Source organism: Palaemon carinicauda, chromosome 5 (assembly GCF_036898095.1).
Source record: "Palaemon carinicauda isolate YSFRI2023 chromosome 5, ASM3689809v2, whole genome shotgun sequence".
Classification (NCBI taxonomy): domain Eukaryota; kingdom Metazoa; phylum Arthropoda; class Malacostraca; order Decapoda; family Palaemonidae; genus Palaemon; species Palaemon carinicauda.
The window spans coordinates 122,821,805-122,841,804 of NC_090729.1; the positions used below are offsets into that span (position 1 = coordinate 122,821,805).

The 20,000-nt window shown below is 35.7% G+C and overlaps 1 pseudogene; it reads left to right on the forward strand.

The window, feature by feature from the left end:
- Positions 1-20,000, forward strand: part of LOC137641118 (uncharacterized) — a 203,393-nt pseudogene that overhangs the window by 104,039 nt on the left and 79,354 nt on the right.

A 20,000-nucleotide genomic window follows, 5' to 3' on the forward strand; every position in this document is an offset into this window, starting at 1 on the left:
TAATGCATGTGTTGTTGCAGTTTGCTGTTACAACATTTTTCATTGCTACATATAATGCAGATGCTATTGCCTGGCAGTTCCTTTTAAAATAATTATCAAAGATGCAATAATAATTTCTCTCTCTCTCTCTCTCTCCTCTCTCTCTCTCTCTCTCTCTCTCTCTCTCATTTAATTCCCTTGTATGTGTTCTCTTGTTTGAGGGTACACTATTCTTATTGCTCTTCCTCTTGTTTTGTTCAAGTTTTCATAGGTTATATGGGCGATATTAATTTAGATGCTGTTACTGTTTTTTTAGTATTTTATTTTATCTTAGTTTCCTTTCCTCACTATGCCATTTTCCCTGTTGGAGACCCTAGGCTTATAGCATCCTGCTTATTCAACTAGGGTTGTAGCTTAGCAAGTAATAATAATAATAATAATAATAATAATAATAGTTTTGGCCATAAATCATACTCCGGCAAGTGGATGAAACTTCTGGTTTCAAACTTACCCATGTATGAAAAATGGCAATAAGGTCATCGAGAAAATATAACCAATGACTTTCCCTTTTCCTGTAATAAGACCTCCTGCAATGAATGGTGATTTACGGTCTACAAAAGGAATAATATAAAAACACAGGTCCCTTGGAGGCTGGCAACAGAAATCACCTCCTGGTAGTTCAAAAGGCATAATGTTGACACAAATGAACCAACAAAAAAAAAAGCTATTGGGTCTGCTTCAATCTTTTCACCTCCCGCTGTGCTTCATTTTAACACTTTCCTCTACAATCCTTCCAAATTCCTAATTCAGTCCTCCCCTCCCCCAGCTATCCAATCCCCCTATACTGTAGCTGTATTGTAGATAAATTGAAAAGAATCTTGAGAATACTAAATACTAAAATCAGCTTCCGTGATTTTAACCATCTTGTTCATGCAGTGAATCCTGTATATCTTTTATACTTTGTTTTCAAGGCTAATTTCTCCACCTTTTTTCATCCCTCCACAATCCTACTTATCCCGCTCTCCATTCTTGACCTTCCTCTACCTGTCTCTTGTCCAGCCTCCTGTCTCTTCCGTCCTACCACTACTCCAATCCCCCCCCCCCCCCGCTACCATTCCTCTCATCCTAAATCATCCTCCTCAGTCCTCCTTCTCAATCCTCACCCTCTTCCTCCTCCATGCTCTCTGCCTACTGTTCCTCTCATTTTGAGTCTTATAGTGTGCAGTTCCTTATTCTACCATTTTTCTTATTCCCTAATCATCCCCTTCTTCCTCGCTCTTTTCATTCCCCACACTCCTCCCTCCCTTCTCATTCCCCACATCCCCCTCCCTTCTCATTCCCCACATCCCCCTCCCTTCTCATTCCCCACATCCCCCTCCCTTTTCATTCCCCACATCCCCCTCCCTTTTCATTCCCCACATCCCCTCTCCCTTTACATTCCTCACATCCCCCTCTCCGTTCTCATTCCACACATCCCCCCTCCCTTTTCATTCCCGACACCCCACTCCCCTTTTCATTCCCCACATTCCCCCTCCCTTTACTTTCCTCACATACCCCCTCCCTTCTCATTCCCCACATCCCCTCTCCCTTTACATTACTCAATCCCCTCTCCCTTTACATTCCCCATATACTCCCTCCCCTTACATTCCCGACATCCCCCTCCCTTTTCATTCCCGACATCCCCCTCCCTTTTCATTCCCGACATCCCCCTCCCTTTTCATTTCCCGACATCCCCCTCCCTTTTCATTCCCCACATACCCCCGCCCTTCTCATTCCCCCCGCACCTCCCTCCCTTCTCATTCCACACATCCCCTTCCCTTCTTATTCCCCACAGCCCCCTCCCTTCTCATTCCTCACATCCCCTCCCTTTCCATTCCCCACATACCCCTCCCTTTACATTTCCCACTTCTCCCCTCTTTCATTCCCCGACATACCCTTTCCCCTTTTCATTTCCCACATACCCCTCCCTTTTCAATCCCCACATAACCCCTCCCTTTTCATTTCAAATGTCATGGGCCTCCGTGTCCTTCAAGGTTCATTATAGTAAACATCTTTAACGGAAGAATCCAACCCTTAGACACCCCCCCCCCCCCCCGTCTCATTCTCTCTTCAACCGACACTTCTTCATTTTCCTGTTTCTTTATTTCCAGTTGTAGAAGGTTTTGTGTTCTTTTCCTGGTTTAGTTTTAATGACGTTCAATGTGTGGTTTATGTGAAATTGTTTATTTATTAGTATTTTATGAATCTTGGATTATTTCTGTTCTAATAAGGCAAATCAATGAGTGTCCCTTATTTCACAGATTATATTATTATATTATAAATTGCTAAGCTACAACCCTAGTTGGAAAGGCACATGCTATAAGCCCAGGGGCTCCAACAGGGAAAATACCCCAGTGAGCAAAGGAAACGAGGAAATACTAAAAATTTAAGAAGCGTAACAACATTAAATTAATATCTCCTTTATAAACTATAAACACTTTAACAAAACAAGAGGAAGAGAAATAAGATACAATACTGTGCCCGAGTGTACCCTCAAGCAAGAGAACTCTAACCCAAGGCAGTGGAAGACCATGGTACAGAGGCTATGACACTACCCAAGACTAGAGAACAATGGTTTGATTTTGGAGTGTCCTCCTAGAAGAGCTGCTTACCATAGCTAGAGTGTCCCTTCTACCCTTGGATCTTTGTTTTTAGTGCATATTTCTCTAAGGCATATTTGTATAAGTGCGTGCGAATGTTGGTGTTAGTGTTCTTGAGTACTTTATATAATTACGACACTTATTTTATCCTGATTATTTTGTTTCTAATTGGGAACTACTCTTCTAATATTGGCAATCTTTTTCTACCAAGTATGTGTACCTGGCTAGTATAGTGGTAACGTTTTCGCCTAGCATTTGCATGGCAGCAGAGCAATCCAACCATGGGACCGTAAGTTTAAGCTGGTCCTTGGAGAGGCCACTGCTGTGGTTGGGCACCACAGTGTGGGGGTTGGGCTGGCCTGGCTGACGTTCTGGTGAGCATGTTTTTTTTTTTTTTTTTTTTTTTTTTTTTTTTTTTTTTTTTTTTTTTTTTTTTTTTTCAAAATTCGGCCATCAACGCGCGTGTTACATTATAACATTTCTGCGCTTAAAGATTACATGAATTTCTTTTCAATCTTAAACATGACTCGTTTATATTGTACGTTGCATTATGTAAGTTGCTTTTGCACGTTCAGAATATAATTAATATCAATGTATATATAATTCGCCAAACGTTAAGCTGAGCTCCGCAAGGGACTAGAAGAGTTGGAAGACTCAGGCCTACATGGCTGAGGACTAATAAGCGTGAAGTAGATGATGAATGGAGAAGTAGAGTATTAAAAGCTCAAGATAGAGACGACTGGCGAAATCTAACCTAAGCCCTTTGCGTCAATAGGCGTAGGAGGAGATGGCGATGATGATGAATTGTCCTGAAAATGGGAGATCCAGCTTTTCCTATTCAATCGGAAATGTAACAGGTTTGCCTTACACCGTCCTCTTTATCAAAATAACCATAACATCAGTGGCATAAGCGTTTTTTTTCGGCTGGGACGTTTCCTCTTAGTCACTTTCTTTCTAAAAAAGAACATTTATTATTCTATGCTCTTATAGAAAGAAAGCTTAGCTGTTTATAAGAAAAAATCTTTCTCGTTCCTCGTGGGAAATGTCTTATGGTTCTGTGCTGACGAAAAGAAAACTTATATTTATATTATTAGTATTGCTGGCTTAAGGCATTTTTATCCATTAATTAATAAAAACTCAAGTACAAGAAATGTTTTTTGAGGGTAGCGTCTTAATGCTAGGGCTGTGGTGGCCGATGTGTTCACGTCCCTGACTGGTGATTGCCAGAATGTGGTTCGAGTCCCGATCCGATTCGTTAGTTCCTTTGGTGGCTGCAGCCTCACCATCCTTGTGAGCTGAGGAAGAGAGGTTTGGGGGTGCCTATAAGTCTACCTGCTGAGTCATCAGCAACTAATGCCTGGCCCTCCCTGGTCCTAGCTTGGATGAAGAGGGGCCTTGGGTGCTGATCTTATGAATATATGGTCAGTCTTTAGGGCAATTGTCCTGCTTGATAGGGCAATGTTACTGTCTCTTGCCTCTGCCATTCATGAGCGGCCTTTAAACCTTTAAACGGCTGTTATTTCGAATACTTATTCAATGCACGATACATCTCCGAAGATTGAAAAACGGAATACATTCGTTGCCTTTGTCTGTGATTATTTAATTCTTTTCAATAATCATTAATTTATTTTAACCAGTTTGTTTAATTATTGTTCATGTTCTAAACATATGCTTAATTATTTAGAGGAATACCCGCCTCTAGTTTGGTTTAGTGTGTTATTCCTTAATATTTAACAACGAACAATGCGTTTTGTGGACCTTAATAACTGAAGAATTAATATATTGTATTATGTTTATGAATATTATTAATTATAATTATCATTGTTGATACTATTAATATTATAAACTATTATTCTAAGGAATAAAACTTTAATCGTTCTTTATTTGTAGTTGATCAACAGATCTTCATTATTACAGTAACTCCAAGTGTCGTTTTTTTCCCTTGTAGAATTAGTTTTCCTACGATTTCATTCTGAGTTTATATTTTAACCAATGGTTTAGTTTCTTCTAAACATAACTTGTTATTATTTTGAGACTTGCACAGTAACTGGTGATGTAAATGGCCACCAATCAGTGGTTCTTCGCCTTCTGATAAGAGAGAACTTTAAATTCATTTCAGCGTTATGTTAAAGATAAATGGCCGAATCTTCGAAGAATTTTCGCTTTTTGTTCGCATAACTTTGGGTGTATCTTTTTACGGAGACCTTTTCTTTTCCGAGAGTTGAGGACTTTTCTGACGAAAAGCAAATGTTTGCCGTGAGCCTAAGGTGGTTCAATAAACAGTGGCTACAAACGCTCCTCGGTAAAGGAAGGGATATAAACTTTCTGGGCGACATTCAGCAGCTGGCTTCCTACCAATAGGAAAAGCAATTTGGCTCGCCATAGACATTGGAAAAAATAAGTAAAACTATGTGACTCCTCACCGTAGACTTTCGTACCATTCGCTTTTAAAATAACTAGAATTCCGTAGGTACCCTGGGACTTGATTATAATGTTAACGTGGAATTTATTTTCTCTCTTTACAAGAATTTTGGTCCCACACCAGTCTACCTACCATCAGATATATAAAAAAAAAAACATTTTCATAGAGATAAGGCGACGATAATGGCCACTCACCCACTCAACCTGTTTCCCAAATTGGTTTATTAAAACATTTTTTTTTTTCATCACAATTTTCAATAGATTCTGATATTAGGATATTTAAAATTGTAATTTTTTATTGTTAAAAAACCCGTAATTTTAATCGGAAATTCTCCGTAAAAATATACTGTTCTCAGGCGTATTTCGGTAAAATACAGGCGACCGTAATTTTACCTTACTTTATTATCTTTTACGGGTTGGTGACCTTAGTATCACTCATTTACGTCTGTATATCAGTTTTAAATTGTAAATGATTGGCAACATTTATTCCAGGATTTTTACTGATTTTACGGCAAATTTTCAATCGTGCATATTTCACTGACAGTAGATATTCTTTCATCTAAGCATCAAGGGAACATAATTCGATAAAAAATTAAAAATATCTTTTTAACCATTTCTTTCATTTTTATTCTTTCCCTTTTTTTTAAATTTTCTTAACTTATGTCTTCATCTTCACTTTTCCTCCTGGCGTCTTAACAGCTAGTCAAGTACACGTACAGCCTGCGTCTTTAGCTCCAACAATGGTGCACAATGGTACACAATGGTGCACTATGGTGCACAGAGCAAGATGACAATAGCGACGGGACTTCAAACACAGGTTCTCAGACAATCACATCCTGGGAGAGTATTCCAGATCTTCAAATCTTTTCTTCGTAATGAATAGAGTTGGGTCTTTTGATTTCCTTTCTCCTCCCTTCCCCCCTCCCCCCCTTCCCCCCTCCCAAGCGTACTTTTTTTGGAGGCTCCCAAATGGATTGGAGTAACTTATTATTTTTTTTTATAGAAATAACTTTTTGAAATTTGTAATTAATTATGGAATAATGCGTATGTTTTAATAGCTATGGAAATTTATTTTATTATGTTTATATAATGCTATACAGCTTTCTGGTAGTTATTTACAACTTTTTGTGTGTGTGTGTATATATATATATATAGTATATACACGCAAGTTTTATTGTGATAATCTACACACAAGCATATATATATATATATATATCGAGAGAGAGAGAGAGAGAGAGAGAGAGAGAGAGAGAGAGAGAACTTTTTAAGACCACAAATGTTTGATTTATTCAGATTTATATATATAAAATTTTTTTTACTCTGTTGAAACACAACGCTCTTATACGTGAATATATTTTCTTTAATAAGTTCAAGGTTTGTTTTGATTGTTTCTTCTTTTTCATATCTGTACTATTCTCCATTTGCTCGATTCTACTCTTTCATATTGTAAAATACAGAGGTTCCACAACTCACAAACATTTGACTTAAACATTCAGAGATACAAACACAAATCCAACGGAAAATAACAAAGATATAATTGAGAAATTCTTTAATAAAACAATATTATATCATTTAATACAGTAAGCACAACGACATTTGTAATAACCTGATATCTATTTCATATGAAACCCGACTAGTTGTTGACTTTTGTAGCTGGAAATCATAGTCCTAGGATTCAGGTTAGGCCTACACTTGGCCAAAATGTAACAAAATTCGACTTACAAAACACTTCTTGGAACCAATTAAGTTTGCAAGTCGAATTTTGTAACGTTTTTGATAAGGTGGGCCTAAACTGAATGTTGAAGACCTGTATTGCAAATCGTCTTTTAGATGAATTGGCGGTAATCTTACGGAGGGAGTTAAACGCTTTTCATGCCCTTCGGTAATGGGTTAGAATATTCTGCAAGTTTTTGTTTATTTCTACATATTTTAATTAAAATATTTGTCGCTTCTGCTGTCTTTTATGAATATATTTTTATGCCATACAGCAGTGAAATACAATCAGATGAAGTTATTTGGAAGGCTGTCTTTGATAGAAGGTGAATTTTGTTCCACTGTTTCTATAAGCTATTAGTTTTCTGAAGGATATTTATGACAAGTACAGTTCCCGGTGAATATTTGCAAGTGAAAGACCAGAATGTACTTATACCAAAATCTAACACAGGTGAACTGGAATTATTATGCATTCATAAAATTTTAAATACAATGATTTACTCAGAAATGAATGCATACACGTTCATAATTAGCACCGAATTATTTAATCTGACATTCAAACATCATGTACTGCTGATTTATATATAGGTTGGTATTTCTGTTATACTTTGAAGAAATAGAAGACGAGGAGTTGCAAGACTTTCACACTAAGTGCAATAAACAGAAGATTCTTAGGAGTGTTACTTGGGTATTTTTCTGGCAATATTTTATCATCAACCTAAGTTTGTTGCCAATTAGTTAAAGGTTCGAATTTATTAAAATAACGTTTGTACTATTTTAAATGTTAAGGGAATAGTGTGGTAAACACTAAAGTTGCCGTAATCTATTTATGAGATGGGGAACCTATGTATAATCCTACTTTAAAGGAACTTTGATAAACCATAACATTTTTCTAAGTAATATTTAGTATTGAATGTACTTTATTATGTCAACCTCTTAAAGTATAATTCCATTTTGGTTTTACCATAATAAACCGTTAAATCTTTCACCTTGATTTATTCTTCTTTGGTACTTGTTGGAGCACAGAGCAAGTGGAAAATGTACCTTACTCGTTCTCCTTTACCTCGAACTTCTAATAATTCTCGTATCTCGGTACTTATCCCTTTTCCCCCTCTTGCATTCTATTCCTCTCCCCCCAGTCTCCTTTTCCTCTTTTTCCATTCCTCTCTCCTCAATCTTCTTTTCTTTCATTCTCCTTACACGTCCCATTCCTCTCTGTCTTATTTTACTCTTCTCTTCCTGCATCCTATTATTCCTCTCCCTCTGTCTTAGTTTTCGCCTTTCCCTCCCATTTGTCATTCCTCTCCCCTCAATCTTTTTTTTTTCCTTCACTTCTCTCATCCCATTCCTCTATTATCCCTATTACTTTTCTCCTATCCCCTCCTGCATCCTATTCCTCTCCTTCCGTCTTTTTCTCCTACCCTTCCCATTTCCCATACATCTCCCCTCATTCTTCTTTTCCCCTTCTCCCGTTTCCCATATCTCTCCCCTCAATCTTCTTTTCCCCTTCCCCTATCATTTCCCATACCTCTTCCCTCATTCTTCTTTTTCCCTTCCCTCCCATTTCTCATACCTCTCCCCTCACTCTTCTTTTTCCCTTCCCCTCCCATTACCCATATCTCTCCCTCAATCTTATTTTCCCCTTCCCCTATCAATTCCCATACCTCTTCCCCCAATCTTCTTTTCCCCTTCCTCTCACATTCCCCTTCCCCTATCATTTCCCATACCTCTTCCCCCAATCTTCTTTTCCCTTCCTCTCCCATTTCCCATACCTCTCCCCTCTTCTTTTTCCCTTCCCTCCCATTTCCCATAACTCTCCCCTCATTCTTCTTTTCCCCTTCCCCTATCATTTCCCATACCTCTCCCCTCTTCTTTTTCCCTTCCCCTCCCATTGCCCATACCTCTCCCCTCATTCTTCTTTTCCCCATCTCCTCTCACATCCCATTCCTCTCCCCATCTCTCCCCTCACTCTTCTTCTTCCCTTCCCCTCCCATTGCCCATCCCTCTCCCCTCATGTTGCTTTATCCCCATCTCCTCTCACATCCCATTCCTCTCCCCATCTCTCCCCTCCCTCTTCCCCCTTCCTTTCCCTGTTTCCTCTCCCCTCCTTTGCCTTGGCTCGCCCTCTTCCCTGTATGATTTAGAGGTCCCGATGGTCACATCTACCAAGTGCTATTAGGTTAAGCCGCAGCATTACAGTGTATTAGCGTGATATATCTCGACCTAATCACATCTTATGATGCACTTCACTTCATCGCGTTTCACTTGCTTTTTTTTTTTTAATTACGTCTGTCTGTCTGTGTGTTTGTTAATGCTCCTATTAAGTTTTTCTTTTAAGCTCGGTATGCCTTGGTTCACGAAGTGTCATATGTGAGAATGGAGCGTTGATGTGAAATATAGTTGTATGTGTACAGTAACACACATGCGCTTTTTTTTATATTCGTCTGTATATATGTATATATATATGTATGTGTATATATATGTGTGTATATATATATATATATGTGTGTGTGTGTGTGTGTTTGTACAAAACTTATATGTATGTTTATGTACATATGAAAGTTTACATTACACACATGCATATGCACACATATGTATATAATATATAAATATAAATATATATATATATATATATATATATATATAATATATATATATATATATATATATTATAAAATCCTCATGTCTTTTTAATATAACCGCGAACCACTGAAAGAAGCATGAATATATAGCTCCAAGCTTGAGCATTATAAATATTGAATTACTTTTGAATAATGCATTTAATGTCACCCCCTCGCCATGAATATGAAATGAAGAAATTAGCATTTCAAGAAAGCCTCTCTCTCTCTCTCTCTCTCTCTCTCTCTCTCTCTCTCTCTCTCGACTGATTGAGAGGCGAGGATAGTATTGGTCACTAGTACGGGACCATTGGCAGCTTAAAGTTGTTGTGTTTGAAGGTGCCTGCTCTACCAGACCTATCCAATTTGTTCCCGTATATTTCCTTTTTATTTTGCTTTCTCTCCTATTTACTCTGTTTCCTCCTCCTCCTTCTAATCATGATATCTTTTCTTCATAGTCTTGCTTCTATCTTCTACGTTCTCAACCCTCCCCCCCCCTCCCTCTGCTTACATATGCTATTGGCATCCTTTGGCAATGCTGCATCCTTTACCAGGGACAAGTTCCATGTCTTGTGCAAGACGCCACCCGACCTTCTGTGGCATTGTGATGCCCTTCTGAGACTGCTCTCTCTCTCTCTCTCTCTCTCTCTCTCTCTCTCTCTCTCTCTCTCAAGCTCTATGGTTTTCTCTCGGATGTCATTTCTTCTTTTGATCTCTTGATTTACATCGAGTGGGGGAGGCAGAGACCAAGGCTGTTACGAATCCCAAGATCTTAGATCTGTATTGATCTTTTTTTTGTAAAACTCATTTTTGTTATTGCCCCCCAGCAAAGAGACCTTTCTTGAATTTTGGACTCTCTCTCTCTCTCTCTCTCTCTCTCTCTCTCTCTCTCTCTCTCTCTCTCCTTTATTATTGTGATATTTTTTGTATTTCCTGTTTTACTTAGGATGCCAGAAAACTCTAATCAATCAATTAGTCCTGTGTTTACGTGTTCAGTGTCAGATCTTTATTATTATTTAATAGTATTTTCAGTGATATAAACATAGTGATTTATCAAGTTTTTAAAAACTCAATGCATTTTTATTTTTATATATTTATTATTTTTATCAAGAGCCTGAGTACTAGTCTTTTTCATGCTTGGAATTTTCTCTGTTATGATTCCTAGAATCTGGCAGTTCTTCCAAATTCCCATTCCAGGATTCCAAGAACATGACTGAAATGTTCCTTCTATTGGATGAGTGAGGAATGGAAAGTTGTCTTCAATTTAGAGAAAAAAATAGTTTAGTAATGGTGTCTTTCGCACGTCCCCTTTCTCCATTTGATTTCAATTATTAAGACATGAAGGAAATAGTGAAAGTTCACGAGCATGACATTTGTGAGAAGAGGCATTACTTATAGATGCGCGCTCTCTCTCTCTCTCTCTCTCTCTCTCTCTCTCTCTCTCCTGCTCTTTTTTTTAGATAATTGGTACAACTTAGTTTTTACGGAAATTTATTGTTCAATTTTTACATCTAATATTTTACAAACATGATTTATATTCGTTATTTTGGCAAAAGAAAATAGATTAAGATAATGTCAGAAACCAGGTACTTATCTTGAAAAGACTGCTTAAGATTTTACATTTACAGTATATTATTAAAAGTCCGGAAAAAATAGGTCTAGATATGATGGCTGATTTTTATTCTAAATGAAGAACAGTATTAACAAACTTGATACTTTGAATGAAGAAAATTTTATTGCATCAAACCTTATTTAAGTCATGTTGGTTGAATTTCCAAATGGACTGACGCATTGAATGTTATTCATCCTTTAGTTCTTCATACGGGTGTGAATATCTGATCCAAATGACACACTGATGGACAATGAAATCGAGAGATCCCTTCAGCCTTCAACTGAAGATTGCAATTTTGGCCTTGACACGAGGCTGTAAAATTCCAGCAACTAAAGTATGAGGGTGGAAGTTTGTATTTCTTATCACCTGTAATGTGCGATAGCAAAGCTGTTAATCAGATTTCGAGGCCAGTTTCAAAGTTTTACGTGTAAAGTAAGAAGACTTACGAGCCTTTGGAGAGATAAAATCCCTTGCTGGAAAACTACCTTCAATTTACAGCTTTATTAGGGTGGCTGTGGCCTTACTGGAAACGTCCCGGAATGGTGATCGCCAGACTGGGGTTAGTCCTGCTCAAACTCGTTAGTTCCTCTGGTCACTTTAACCTCATCATCAATGCTAGCTAAGGATGGGGAGTTTGGGAGAGCCTATAGCTCTACCTGCCGAGTCATCGTCAGCCATTGCCTAACCAGCCTTGGTCCTAGCTTGGTTTGAGCAGTCTTGGGCGCTGATTATAGGGTCAGTCTCTAGGGCGTTGTCCTGCTTCATAGGGCAATGTCACTGTCCCTTGCCTTTGCCATTCATGAGCGGAATTTAAACCTATTAAAACCTTATGGAAGACAAGTTTTATGTCTCGTTGTTCTAATACAAGGACTTAGACTGGTATTTAACGCTTGGTTATTGTGGCGCTGATATGCAGATAGGCAGGCAGGGAGAATGGGAAAATTTCTCTGTTTCTGCTTTGGGGATTCCTTGGGGGTTACTTCGGGTTTACCTTGAATGTTCTTTGGGGTTACTTTGGGTGTTCCTTGTGGGTTCTTTGGGGTTACCCTGGGAGTTCTTTCGGGTTACCTCATGGATTCTTGGGGGGGGGGGGTTACTTAGGGTGTTCTTTGGGGGTTACTTAGGGTGTTCTTTGGGGTTACCGCGTGGGTTCTTTTTGGGGGTTACTTAGGGTGTTCTTTGGGGGTTACTATGGGTGTTCTTTGGGGTTACTATGGGTGTTCTTGGGGTTACTATGGGTGTTCGTTGGGGTTACTATGGGTGTTCGTTGGGGTTACTTTGGGGGTTTGTGTTACCTCGGGGGTACCTTGGGGTTATCTTTGAGGTTCCTTGGGGTTACCTTTGGGGTTCCTTGGGGTTACCTCGTAGGTTTCTGGGGGTCACGTCGGGGGTTCTTTGGGGTGACCTCGGGAGTTCCTTGGGGTTACTTAGGTGGTTCTTTGGTGTTACCTCGTGAGTTGTTTGGAGTTACCTCGGGTTTACCTTGGGAGTTCCTTGGGGTTAACTCGGGGTTTTTTTTTTGGTGGTTCCTTGGGGTTACCTCTGGGGTTCTTTGGTGATTCCTTGGGGGTTACCTCCGGGTGACTTTCCTCGGTTGGAGTACTTGACTGATTGGTCAACTTTAACGTATTGAAACTCAAAAACTGCAAAATGAAAGAATATTTAGTATAGTTTTTTTTTTTTTTCACCAGATTTTAAAGTGGAGTATTTTCTTTTTCATTAGATGTATTGTAAGACCGAGTCAGACTAAAATAGCCATAACGCTAGCTCAGGATATTGCAGGTTTGAGTCCAGTGAATAAGACATTAAACCAGTTTGTTTTTGGAATAGATAATAAAACTTAATTTTTTTTTCATCAATTTTATAAGAAATGCGGTCGTCTCTTAGAATACATGAGTTTTGTTTTTTAGACTTTCAATGCAGTTATTTACCTGTAAATGAAATATCATATTTACTAAGTTTTTTTTTTTTCAAATATGAGCGTTTTTGCATTCGTAAATTTATAGTTTTGGAAACGTATTTGTAAACTACAATAATGGCGATAGTAAGTTATTAGATGATTTTACATTATTGGATATTTTTGCAGTAATATTTTTGAGTTATTTTCGTAACTTAAATTCCTCTCAATTTTTCATTTTCCAAGTTCCCTTCAAACGTTTAATCAGGCTTGATACTGAATAATTGTCTTTATAAGATGTATAATTTTCGCATTTTTATTGAATTTTTATCTTATTACACGCTCTTCCTTGCACTGTTCATAGACCATTCTGCTAGCGCAATCTTTTTCAAGTTTGAATTTATGTGACGTTCTTACTCGGAAGTCGCTGTATATAAATTCGATTATTGTTAAATAAAGTTTATTTAGACCATCCTATCTTGTCATGCTAGCGCAAGCTTTTTTCATGTTTGAATTTATGTGACGTTCTTACTCGGAAGTCGCTGTATATAAACTCGATTATTGATTAATAAAGTTTACTTGCATTCACCTCGCTTCTCAGTTATAACCTAACTGGCTCCTCGCACATGGTCTTAAAGTGTAGCTCTTGTTATCCAATGACTTTAATGATTAAACATACGAAAACTATTGTCATACGAAAACTATTGTTACAATATTCTCTTTTTGTGCTATGAAATTTCTTAAATGGCTCGTTTGCATCCACGGTAATAGCTGTTTTTCAAGAAATATTCAAGTGTCAATGTGTAGCCAACATTATTAGCAATAAAATGGTATATAATATTTTTTGTGTGGAATAAATAGCATGAGAAATAAAATAAAATAGAGAAAAACATGTCTGCTATTTCTCAGCATCCACTATTAAAACCGCAAGCAAGGATATTTACGGAGTTATTTCCCCGCCTTATAAACAATTCTTGTCCTAAGGATTGATTTTCTATAAATAACCTCATTTTGGATTACTACAATTGTCTTTACGTAAACATAAAACAGCCCATTTTTCCCCTTAATTCGTTTTTACCTACCCTTCATTTCTAGCTTTTGATTAAGCTTTTAAAAGTCACAAGAGGAAATGTCTCTTATATGAAAATTTATCTTTTTGAACTTCGTGCATTTATAATGCCTGTTTTGTTTACTTGCCTGTTTGTAAATATTTATATTTACTGTTACTGGGGTGTATATATAAGTACACACAGGCATATTAAACTTTGTATATATTGTTCATTAGTTATGAATGTATGACAGTGAGACAGTAGTCATTTAAAGTAGATTTTTTTTTTTTCCATTTTTCACATGTATGAGGAAGATGATTAGCAAATCTGACTTTTGACATTTTCTTACTCTAGATTTGATCATGCAACTTACTTAGACGACATTTGTAATCTCAAATAGTGTTTGACCATTTCTGCTCTCAAATAGTGTTTGACCAGGAAACAAAACTATTTTTAACCCCTTTCAGGCCCTAGCAGATTAGCAGTTAAACCGCAAATGCTACAGTTGAGTATTAATGGTACTGAGGTTCCTATTATTATTATTATGATGCATCTCAGAATAATTGTTGACGTTGCCTTATCATCGTAGTTTTGTGGAAAATAAAAGGTGTGGCCTTTGGTACTGGATCGCTGCCTGATGTATGAGATTTTCATTCCAGAATTTCTTTTAAACTTTATAACTAAATTTTATGTTGATGATGGTGGCCTTCACTATTAATTCAATTGAAGATTATTTATATAGTCTGGTTCTTAAGTCATCAACTGTTCTCCTCTATCCCAGTTACTCAAAATTCTTCAAGTTTAATATTAACTAGACTGACGTCCATTTTTTTTTCGAGACGACAGCTTGCTCTCTCTCTCTCTCTCTCTCTCTCTCTCTCTCTCTCTCTCTCTCTCTCTCTCTCTCTCTCTCTCTCTCTCAGGTGGCGATTTCCCATGAAAAGAACGCACCCGTAATTTGTGACTTTTTTCAGGTGTAGAGAATGGCATCTTCGTTCGCCCAAAATCAGGTTGTTCGTGTAGATCATTTTGTAGTTCTGTAGATGCAGTTTAATGAAAGTTGCAGTCCACGTGTATTTTTTCAAATAATTGTTTTCCATTTAGGAAAAGTCGTTTTGACCAACTTTTTTTTTTTTACATGACGTGGTAAATTCGAAATTGCAGTATGGTAATATGCCTGTTTGCAATAAAGGATGACTTATTTTGTTAGATATTAATTAGTATAACTTATGGAATATATAAATATTTTGATTTTCTTTCATGTAACTCTCTACAGATTTGGTCAAATTATGTGAGGTATTTAAAACTAATCTTCAAACTCAGTTTCCTACATCTATTAGAATTGAATTCCCAGAAATTTTGAATTTCCCCAAAAAAATTTAATTCCGAGAAATTTTGAATTTACAAAAATTAAATTCCCAGAAATTTTGATTTGCCAAAAAAATTTAATTTCCCAGAAAATTTTTATTTCCCAGAAAATTTTTTATTCCCAGAAAATTTTAATTTCCCATAAATTTGATTTGCCAAAAATTTTGTTACTATGAATTGACTCGTCAATTGTACATTTTTTTTTTTAAATGCGACAAAATTCAATTACTTAAATAGTATTGATTAATATGTTATATTGCAATAACTAGTAATTTCCAATTTGAGGTGAGTAATCTTGAAAGTGATAATAAATTTATTTATATTCCACAATTTTATTCATGAATTAATGGATGACTTTATTGCATACAACGGTATATGTTTAGTGAGCTATTGAGCATGTGTGACCTAGCGTGACCTATTCCTAGTGTTATTTTATATTTTTATGACCTTATGATTAACTTTTCAATTTTTTTATATATTTTTCAAAGGTCATTGGATATCTCGGAAGCATTCATTAAAATACTTGTTGTAGATCATATTGTATTTTAATGTTGTATATTGTATTCCTTGTTGTGTTAGTTGAGCAATGGTACTGTATCCTTTGAATATTTTTTTGCAGTATTTTATGTGAAATATTGACTTGTCTGGTAATTCATAATGGATATTTTTTACTAGTATCGTAATTATTGTTTTTAAGTACGTTTAATTAGACATAGGGTAAATAAATATATTATTATTAATAAGATATATTAACTAACATTAATCTATGTTCCATTGGCTCCTTATGAAAATTATTTTGATTTATAATCCAAGTTTCATTAAGTTTTATCTTTAACTTATGATGTTTAGACAAGGAATCTGTCAAAGGGTTTTAACTGAATATTGCTAATGTTGTTGGTCGAAGTATTGTTTAGACCGTAAGATATTTTTCCTTAAAAATCTGCTAAATTTATCTACCAATATTTGTTAATTTAGTCATCGCAGAACTGTAATGAAACTGTTTTTTTTTTTTTTTTTGGAAATAAATCTAGATTGTGCCAGATGAAAAAGGGGAAAAATTCACAGCAGCTTTATCTGCAAAAAAAAAAAAAAAAAAAAAATGGAAATGGATTAACTGCAACTAAACTGCTTATACGATTTTACATTTAACTGTCCAATGAAATCTTTCTCATTTCATTTTAAATAGAAAAAGGGGAAAGTTTTTTTGTTTTTTTAAACGATATACACCAATCGTTTCTCATGCATAAATTACTTTATTCTTCCATTCTTTAATTGACTGTATTATCTCTACTCCGTGAACGTGATGGATTCTTCTTCTTCTCTTTCAGCCTCATCAAATGAGAAGGACAGTCTTTCAAAAGGTTAGAAAATATTTTTACTTTTTATTGATTTTACCGATATATTGTGTCATTAACCTTCCCGTAGGTATATTCACCATATAGTGGCAATGGTTGGCATTTATTGTAAGTGGGGATAATATATTTCTAGCCAAAGGAATTACCTTTTTTATGTCATTTTTTGAAATTACATTTAAGTATCTGGTGAAGTTAACTGTTTTGTGCCAGTCTGCTGACGTGGGGTTAAGGTGTTTTTATGTTTGTGCATTGTAATCATTGTCTTAGGTTTGTGCATGCGTTGACGAAATGGTTATGATAATGTTAATATCAAAATTTTTGTGTGTTGAATATGTGTGTGTGTATATATATATATATATATACATGTGTGTATATTATATGTATGTATGTATATATGTATGTATGTATGTATATTATATATTATGTGCACACATATGTTGTGTGTGTATATATATATATATATATATATATATATATATATACAGTATGCATATAATGTGTGCAGTTTTTATATGTATATTATATATAGATGTATGTGTATATATAGGTATAGTGTGCGTGTGTAACTGTCATTGTTCGATGTACTAAAATATTATAAGTGAGCACATAGTATAAAAAAATACCTTAACTAGTACTTGCGTTTCTACACGCTGCATGTAACCCCGATTTAGTATTTGTACTAAGACTCAAGATTATGCTATAGGTTGCTCCCGGTCATATGTGGGCCTCTTATTTTAGTAAATCTTATTCCTCAAGTTAATCCTCAAGTTAATGTCAAGTTAATCCTCAGGTTAATAAGCATAAGGTTTGGTATGAGTTTGATAAATCTTATTCCTTATTCCTCAAGTTGATAAGTTTAAGGTTTGATAAATTTTATTCTTTATTCCTTAAGTTAATAAGTTTAAGGTTTGATAAATTTTATTCTTTATTCCTTAAGTTAATAAGTTTAAGGTTTGATAAATTTTATTCTTTCTTCTTTAAGTTAATAAGTTTAAGGTTTGATAAATCTTATTCTTTATTCCTTAAGTTAATAAGTTTAAGGTTTGATAAATCTTATTCTTTTTTCCTTAAGTTAATAAGTTTAAGGTTTGATAAATCTTATTCTTTATTCTTCAAGTAAATAAGTTTAAGGTTTAGTATGAGTTTGATCAATCTAATTCCTTATTCCTCAAGTTAATAACCTTGATGTTTGGTATGATTTTGATAAGTCTTATTCTTTATACCTCAAGTTGATAAGTTTAAGGTTTGGTATGAGTTTGATTTAGGAGAATGAAAGTTTAATGGAAATCGTGTTCTGAATATTGCTTGATTGTTAAAAAAAAAAAAAAAATGGCAAACGTGTGTTCATGATTTAAAATGGAAAAAAAAAATGAAAATTTGAGATTCAAGAAATATGGCTTGTACTGTTTCGGCTCGTCGCGATTTAAGCAGAAATAATTTGAAAGTTTTGTTGTTTTAGAGTAATCATCATTTGAAATAGTATAACTAAGTCAAAAGAGGAACTGTGTAGATAAATAAAGAGGAATGAAGAAAGACCTTAATGTCGAATGTTTCGGTATGTAGAAATTAATGTCTAGAGGCACATTTTCGCTTTCCATAGATTGACTTAATCCATATAGGATTCATTTGCTAAATTCATCAAAGGATAGTGAAATCTAGCTGAGGCCCTTTGCGTCGATAGGCATAGGAGGTGATGATGATGATGATTAGAGGCTCATGAGCGTAGGAAGTTGATTAATACAGTAAGTGGTGTATTCATTTTAGAAAAATCTCAATAAATTGTAAATGGAGAATTATATTAAATTGATGATAGAAGAAAAGTTTTAATAAATAGACAATGGAGAATTATATTAAATTGATGAGAGAAGAAAAGTTTTAATAAATGGACAATGGCGAATTATATTAAATTGATAATAGAAGAAAAGTTTTATTAAATGGTAAATGGAGAATTATATTAAATTGGTGATAGAAGAAAAGTTTTAATAAATGGACAATGGAGAATTATATTAAATTGATGAGAGAAGATGACTTATTTCAGAGGATGGATTAGGTATTAAAGAAATTGAAAAAAAAAAAAACTTGTAGAAGCATTAATACACATGAGCTCTTGAATATTAAAGGGGTAAATTGTGTCATACTACACTGTACTTCTGAGAACAGTATATTTTTTATGGAGAATTTCCGATTCAAATTACGGTTTTTTTTTAACAGTGTAGTTGAAGTAAAGATGCCATGAAAGTATAATATATAGATGCTTCTTGGAAGGAAATAGCCAAGTGGAGAATATAGATTTGTGTTAATGAAGTGAATAATTTAAAGAGTACTCGAAGTTGAGAGGATGGAAGAGATGCTGCTCTTGAATGTAAATTTGATAATGATTAAAGGCTTAGAGGCAAAAGCAAGGGACAGTGACATTGCCCTATCAATCAGTACAGTGCCTTAGAGACTGACCATATATACATATGATCAGCGCCCAACCCCCGCTCCCTCCAAGCTGAGTACCAAGGAGGGCCAGGCGATTCGCTGCTGATGACTCAGCAGATAGACCTATAGGCTGCCCCAAACTCCCCATCCTTAGCTCTCAAGAATAGTGAGGTTGCGGCGACCGAAGGAACTAACGAATTTTAGCGGCAGTCGAACCCCAGGCTGGCTTTCACCAGTCAGGGACGTTACCGCATCGGCCATAATTTTTAGTAGGCAAATACGATGAAGGTTAAAGAATATGGAGACAGTTGGATAAGAATGTTATAAGAATGCCAAAAGACAGTGGCGATTCTTTAACTAGAATGGTTGACAGTTATAGGGTATGTATGGAGAGGAAAAGTTTATGAATAGACAAACATAAACAATATTAGTTCCTTTGTAACAAAAATTCTGCTGTGTTAATAGTAATTTATTATAGGGATATAGTATGAATGATTAAACTTTTAGGGTGCACGGATGGTTTTTAGGTTGAAAAGGTAGTTGAAGCAATCGAAAGCGTGGTGGGGATAAGAAATTAGATAAGAAAGATGATAAAGAAAATATGAAGATAAAAATTTGTATTCAAGTTTTCTGAGATATTTGCTAAGAAAAGGAAACATTTGCATGCACCATACAATGGCCTTGTTGAGGAAGCAAAAAAGTTCTTGTTGCAGATGTTTTATTTGGTTGCAAAGGTTGGGTTAAAGGACAGAAGAAGGTTGTCACATATTGCAGATACCTGGAGGTCTCTCAAGGGTAAGATGTAACAACCTCTTATTTGGGTATTATTTTTTTCCTTGTGGATGACTATTTAAAGGTTTAAAGGTCGCTCAAGAATGGCAGAGGCAAGGGACAGTGACATTGCCTTATCAAGCAGGACAATGCC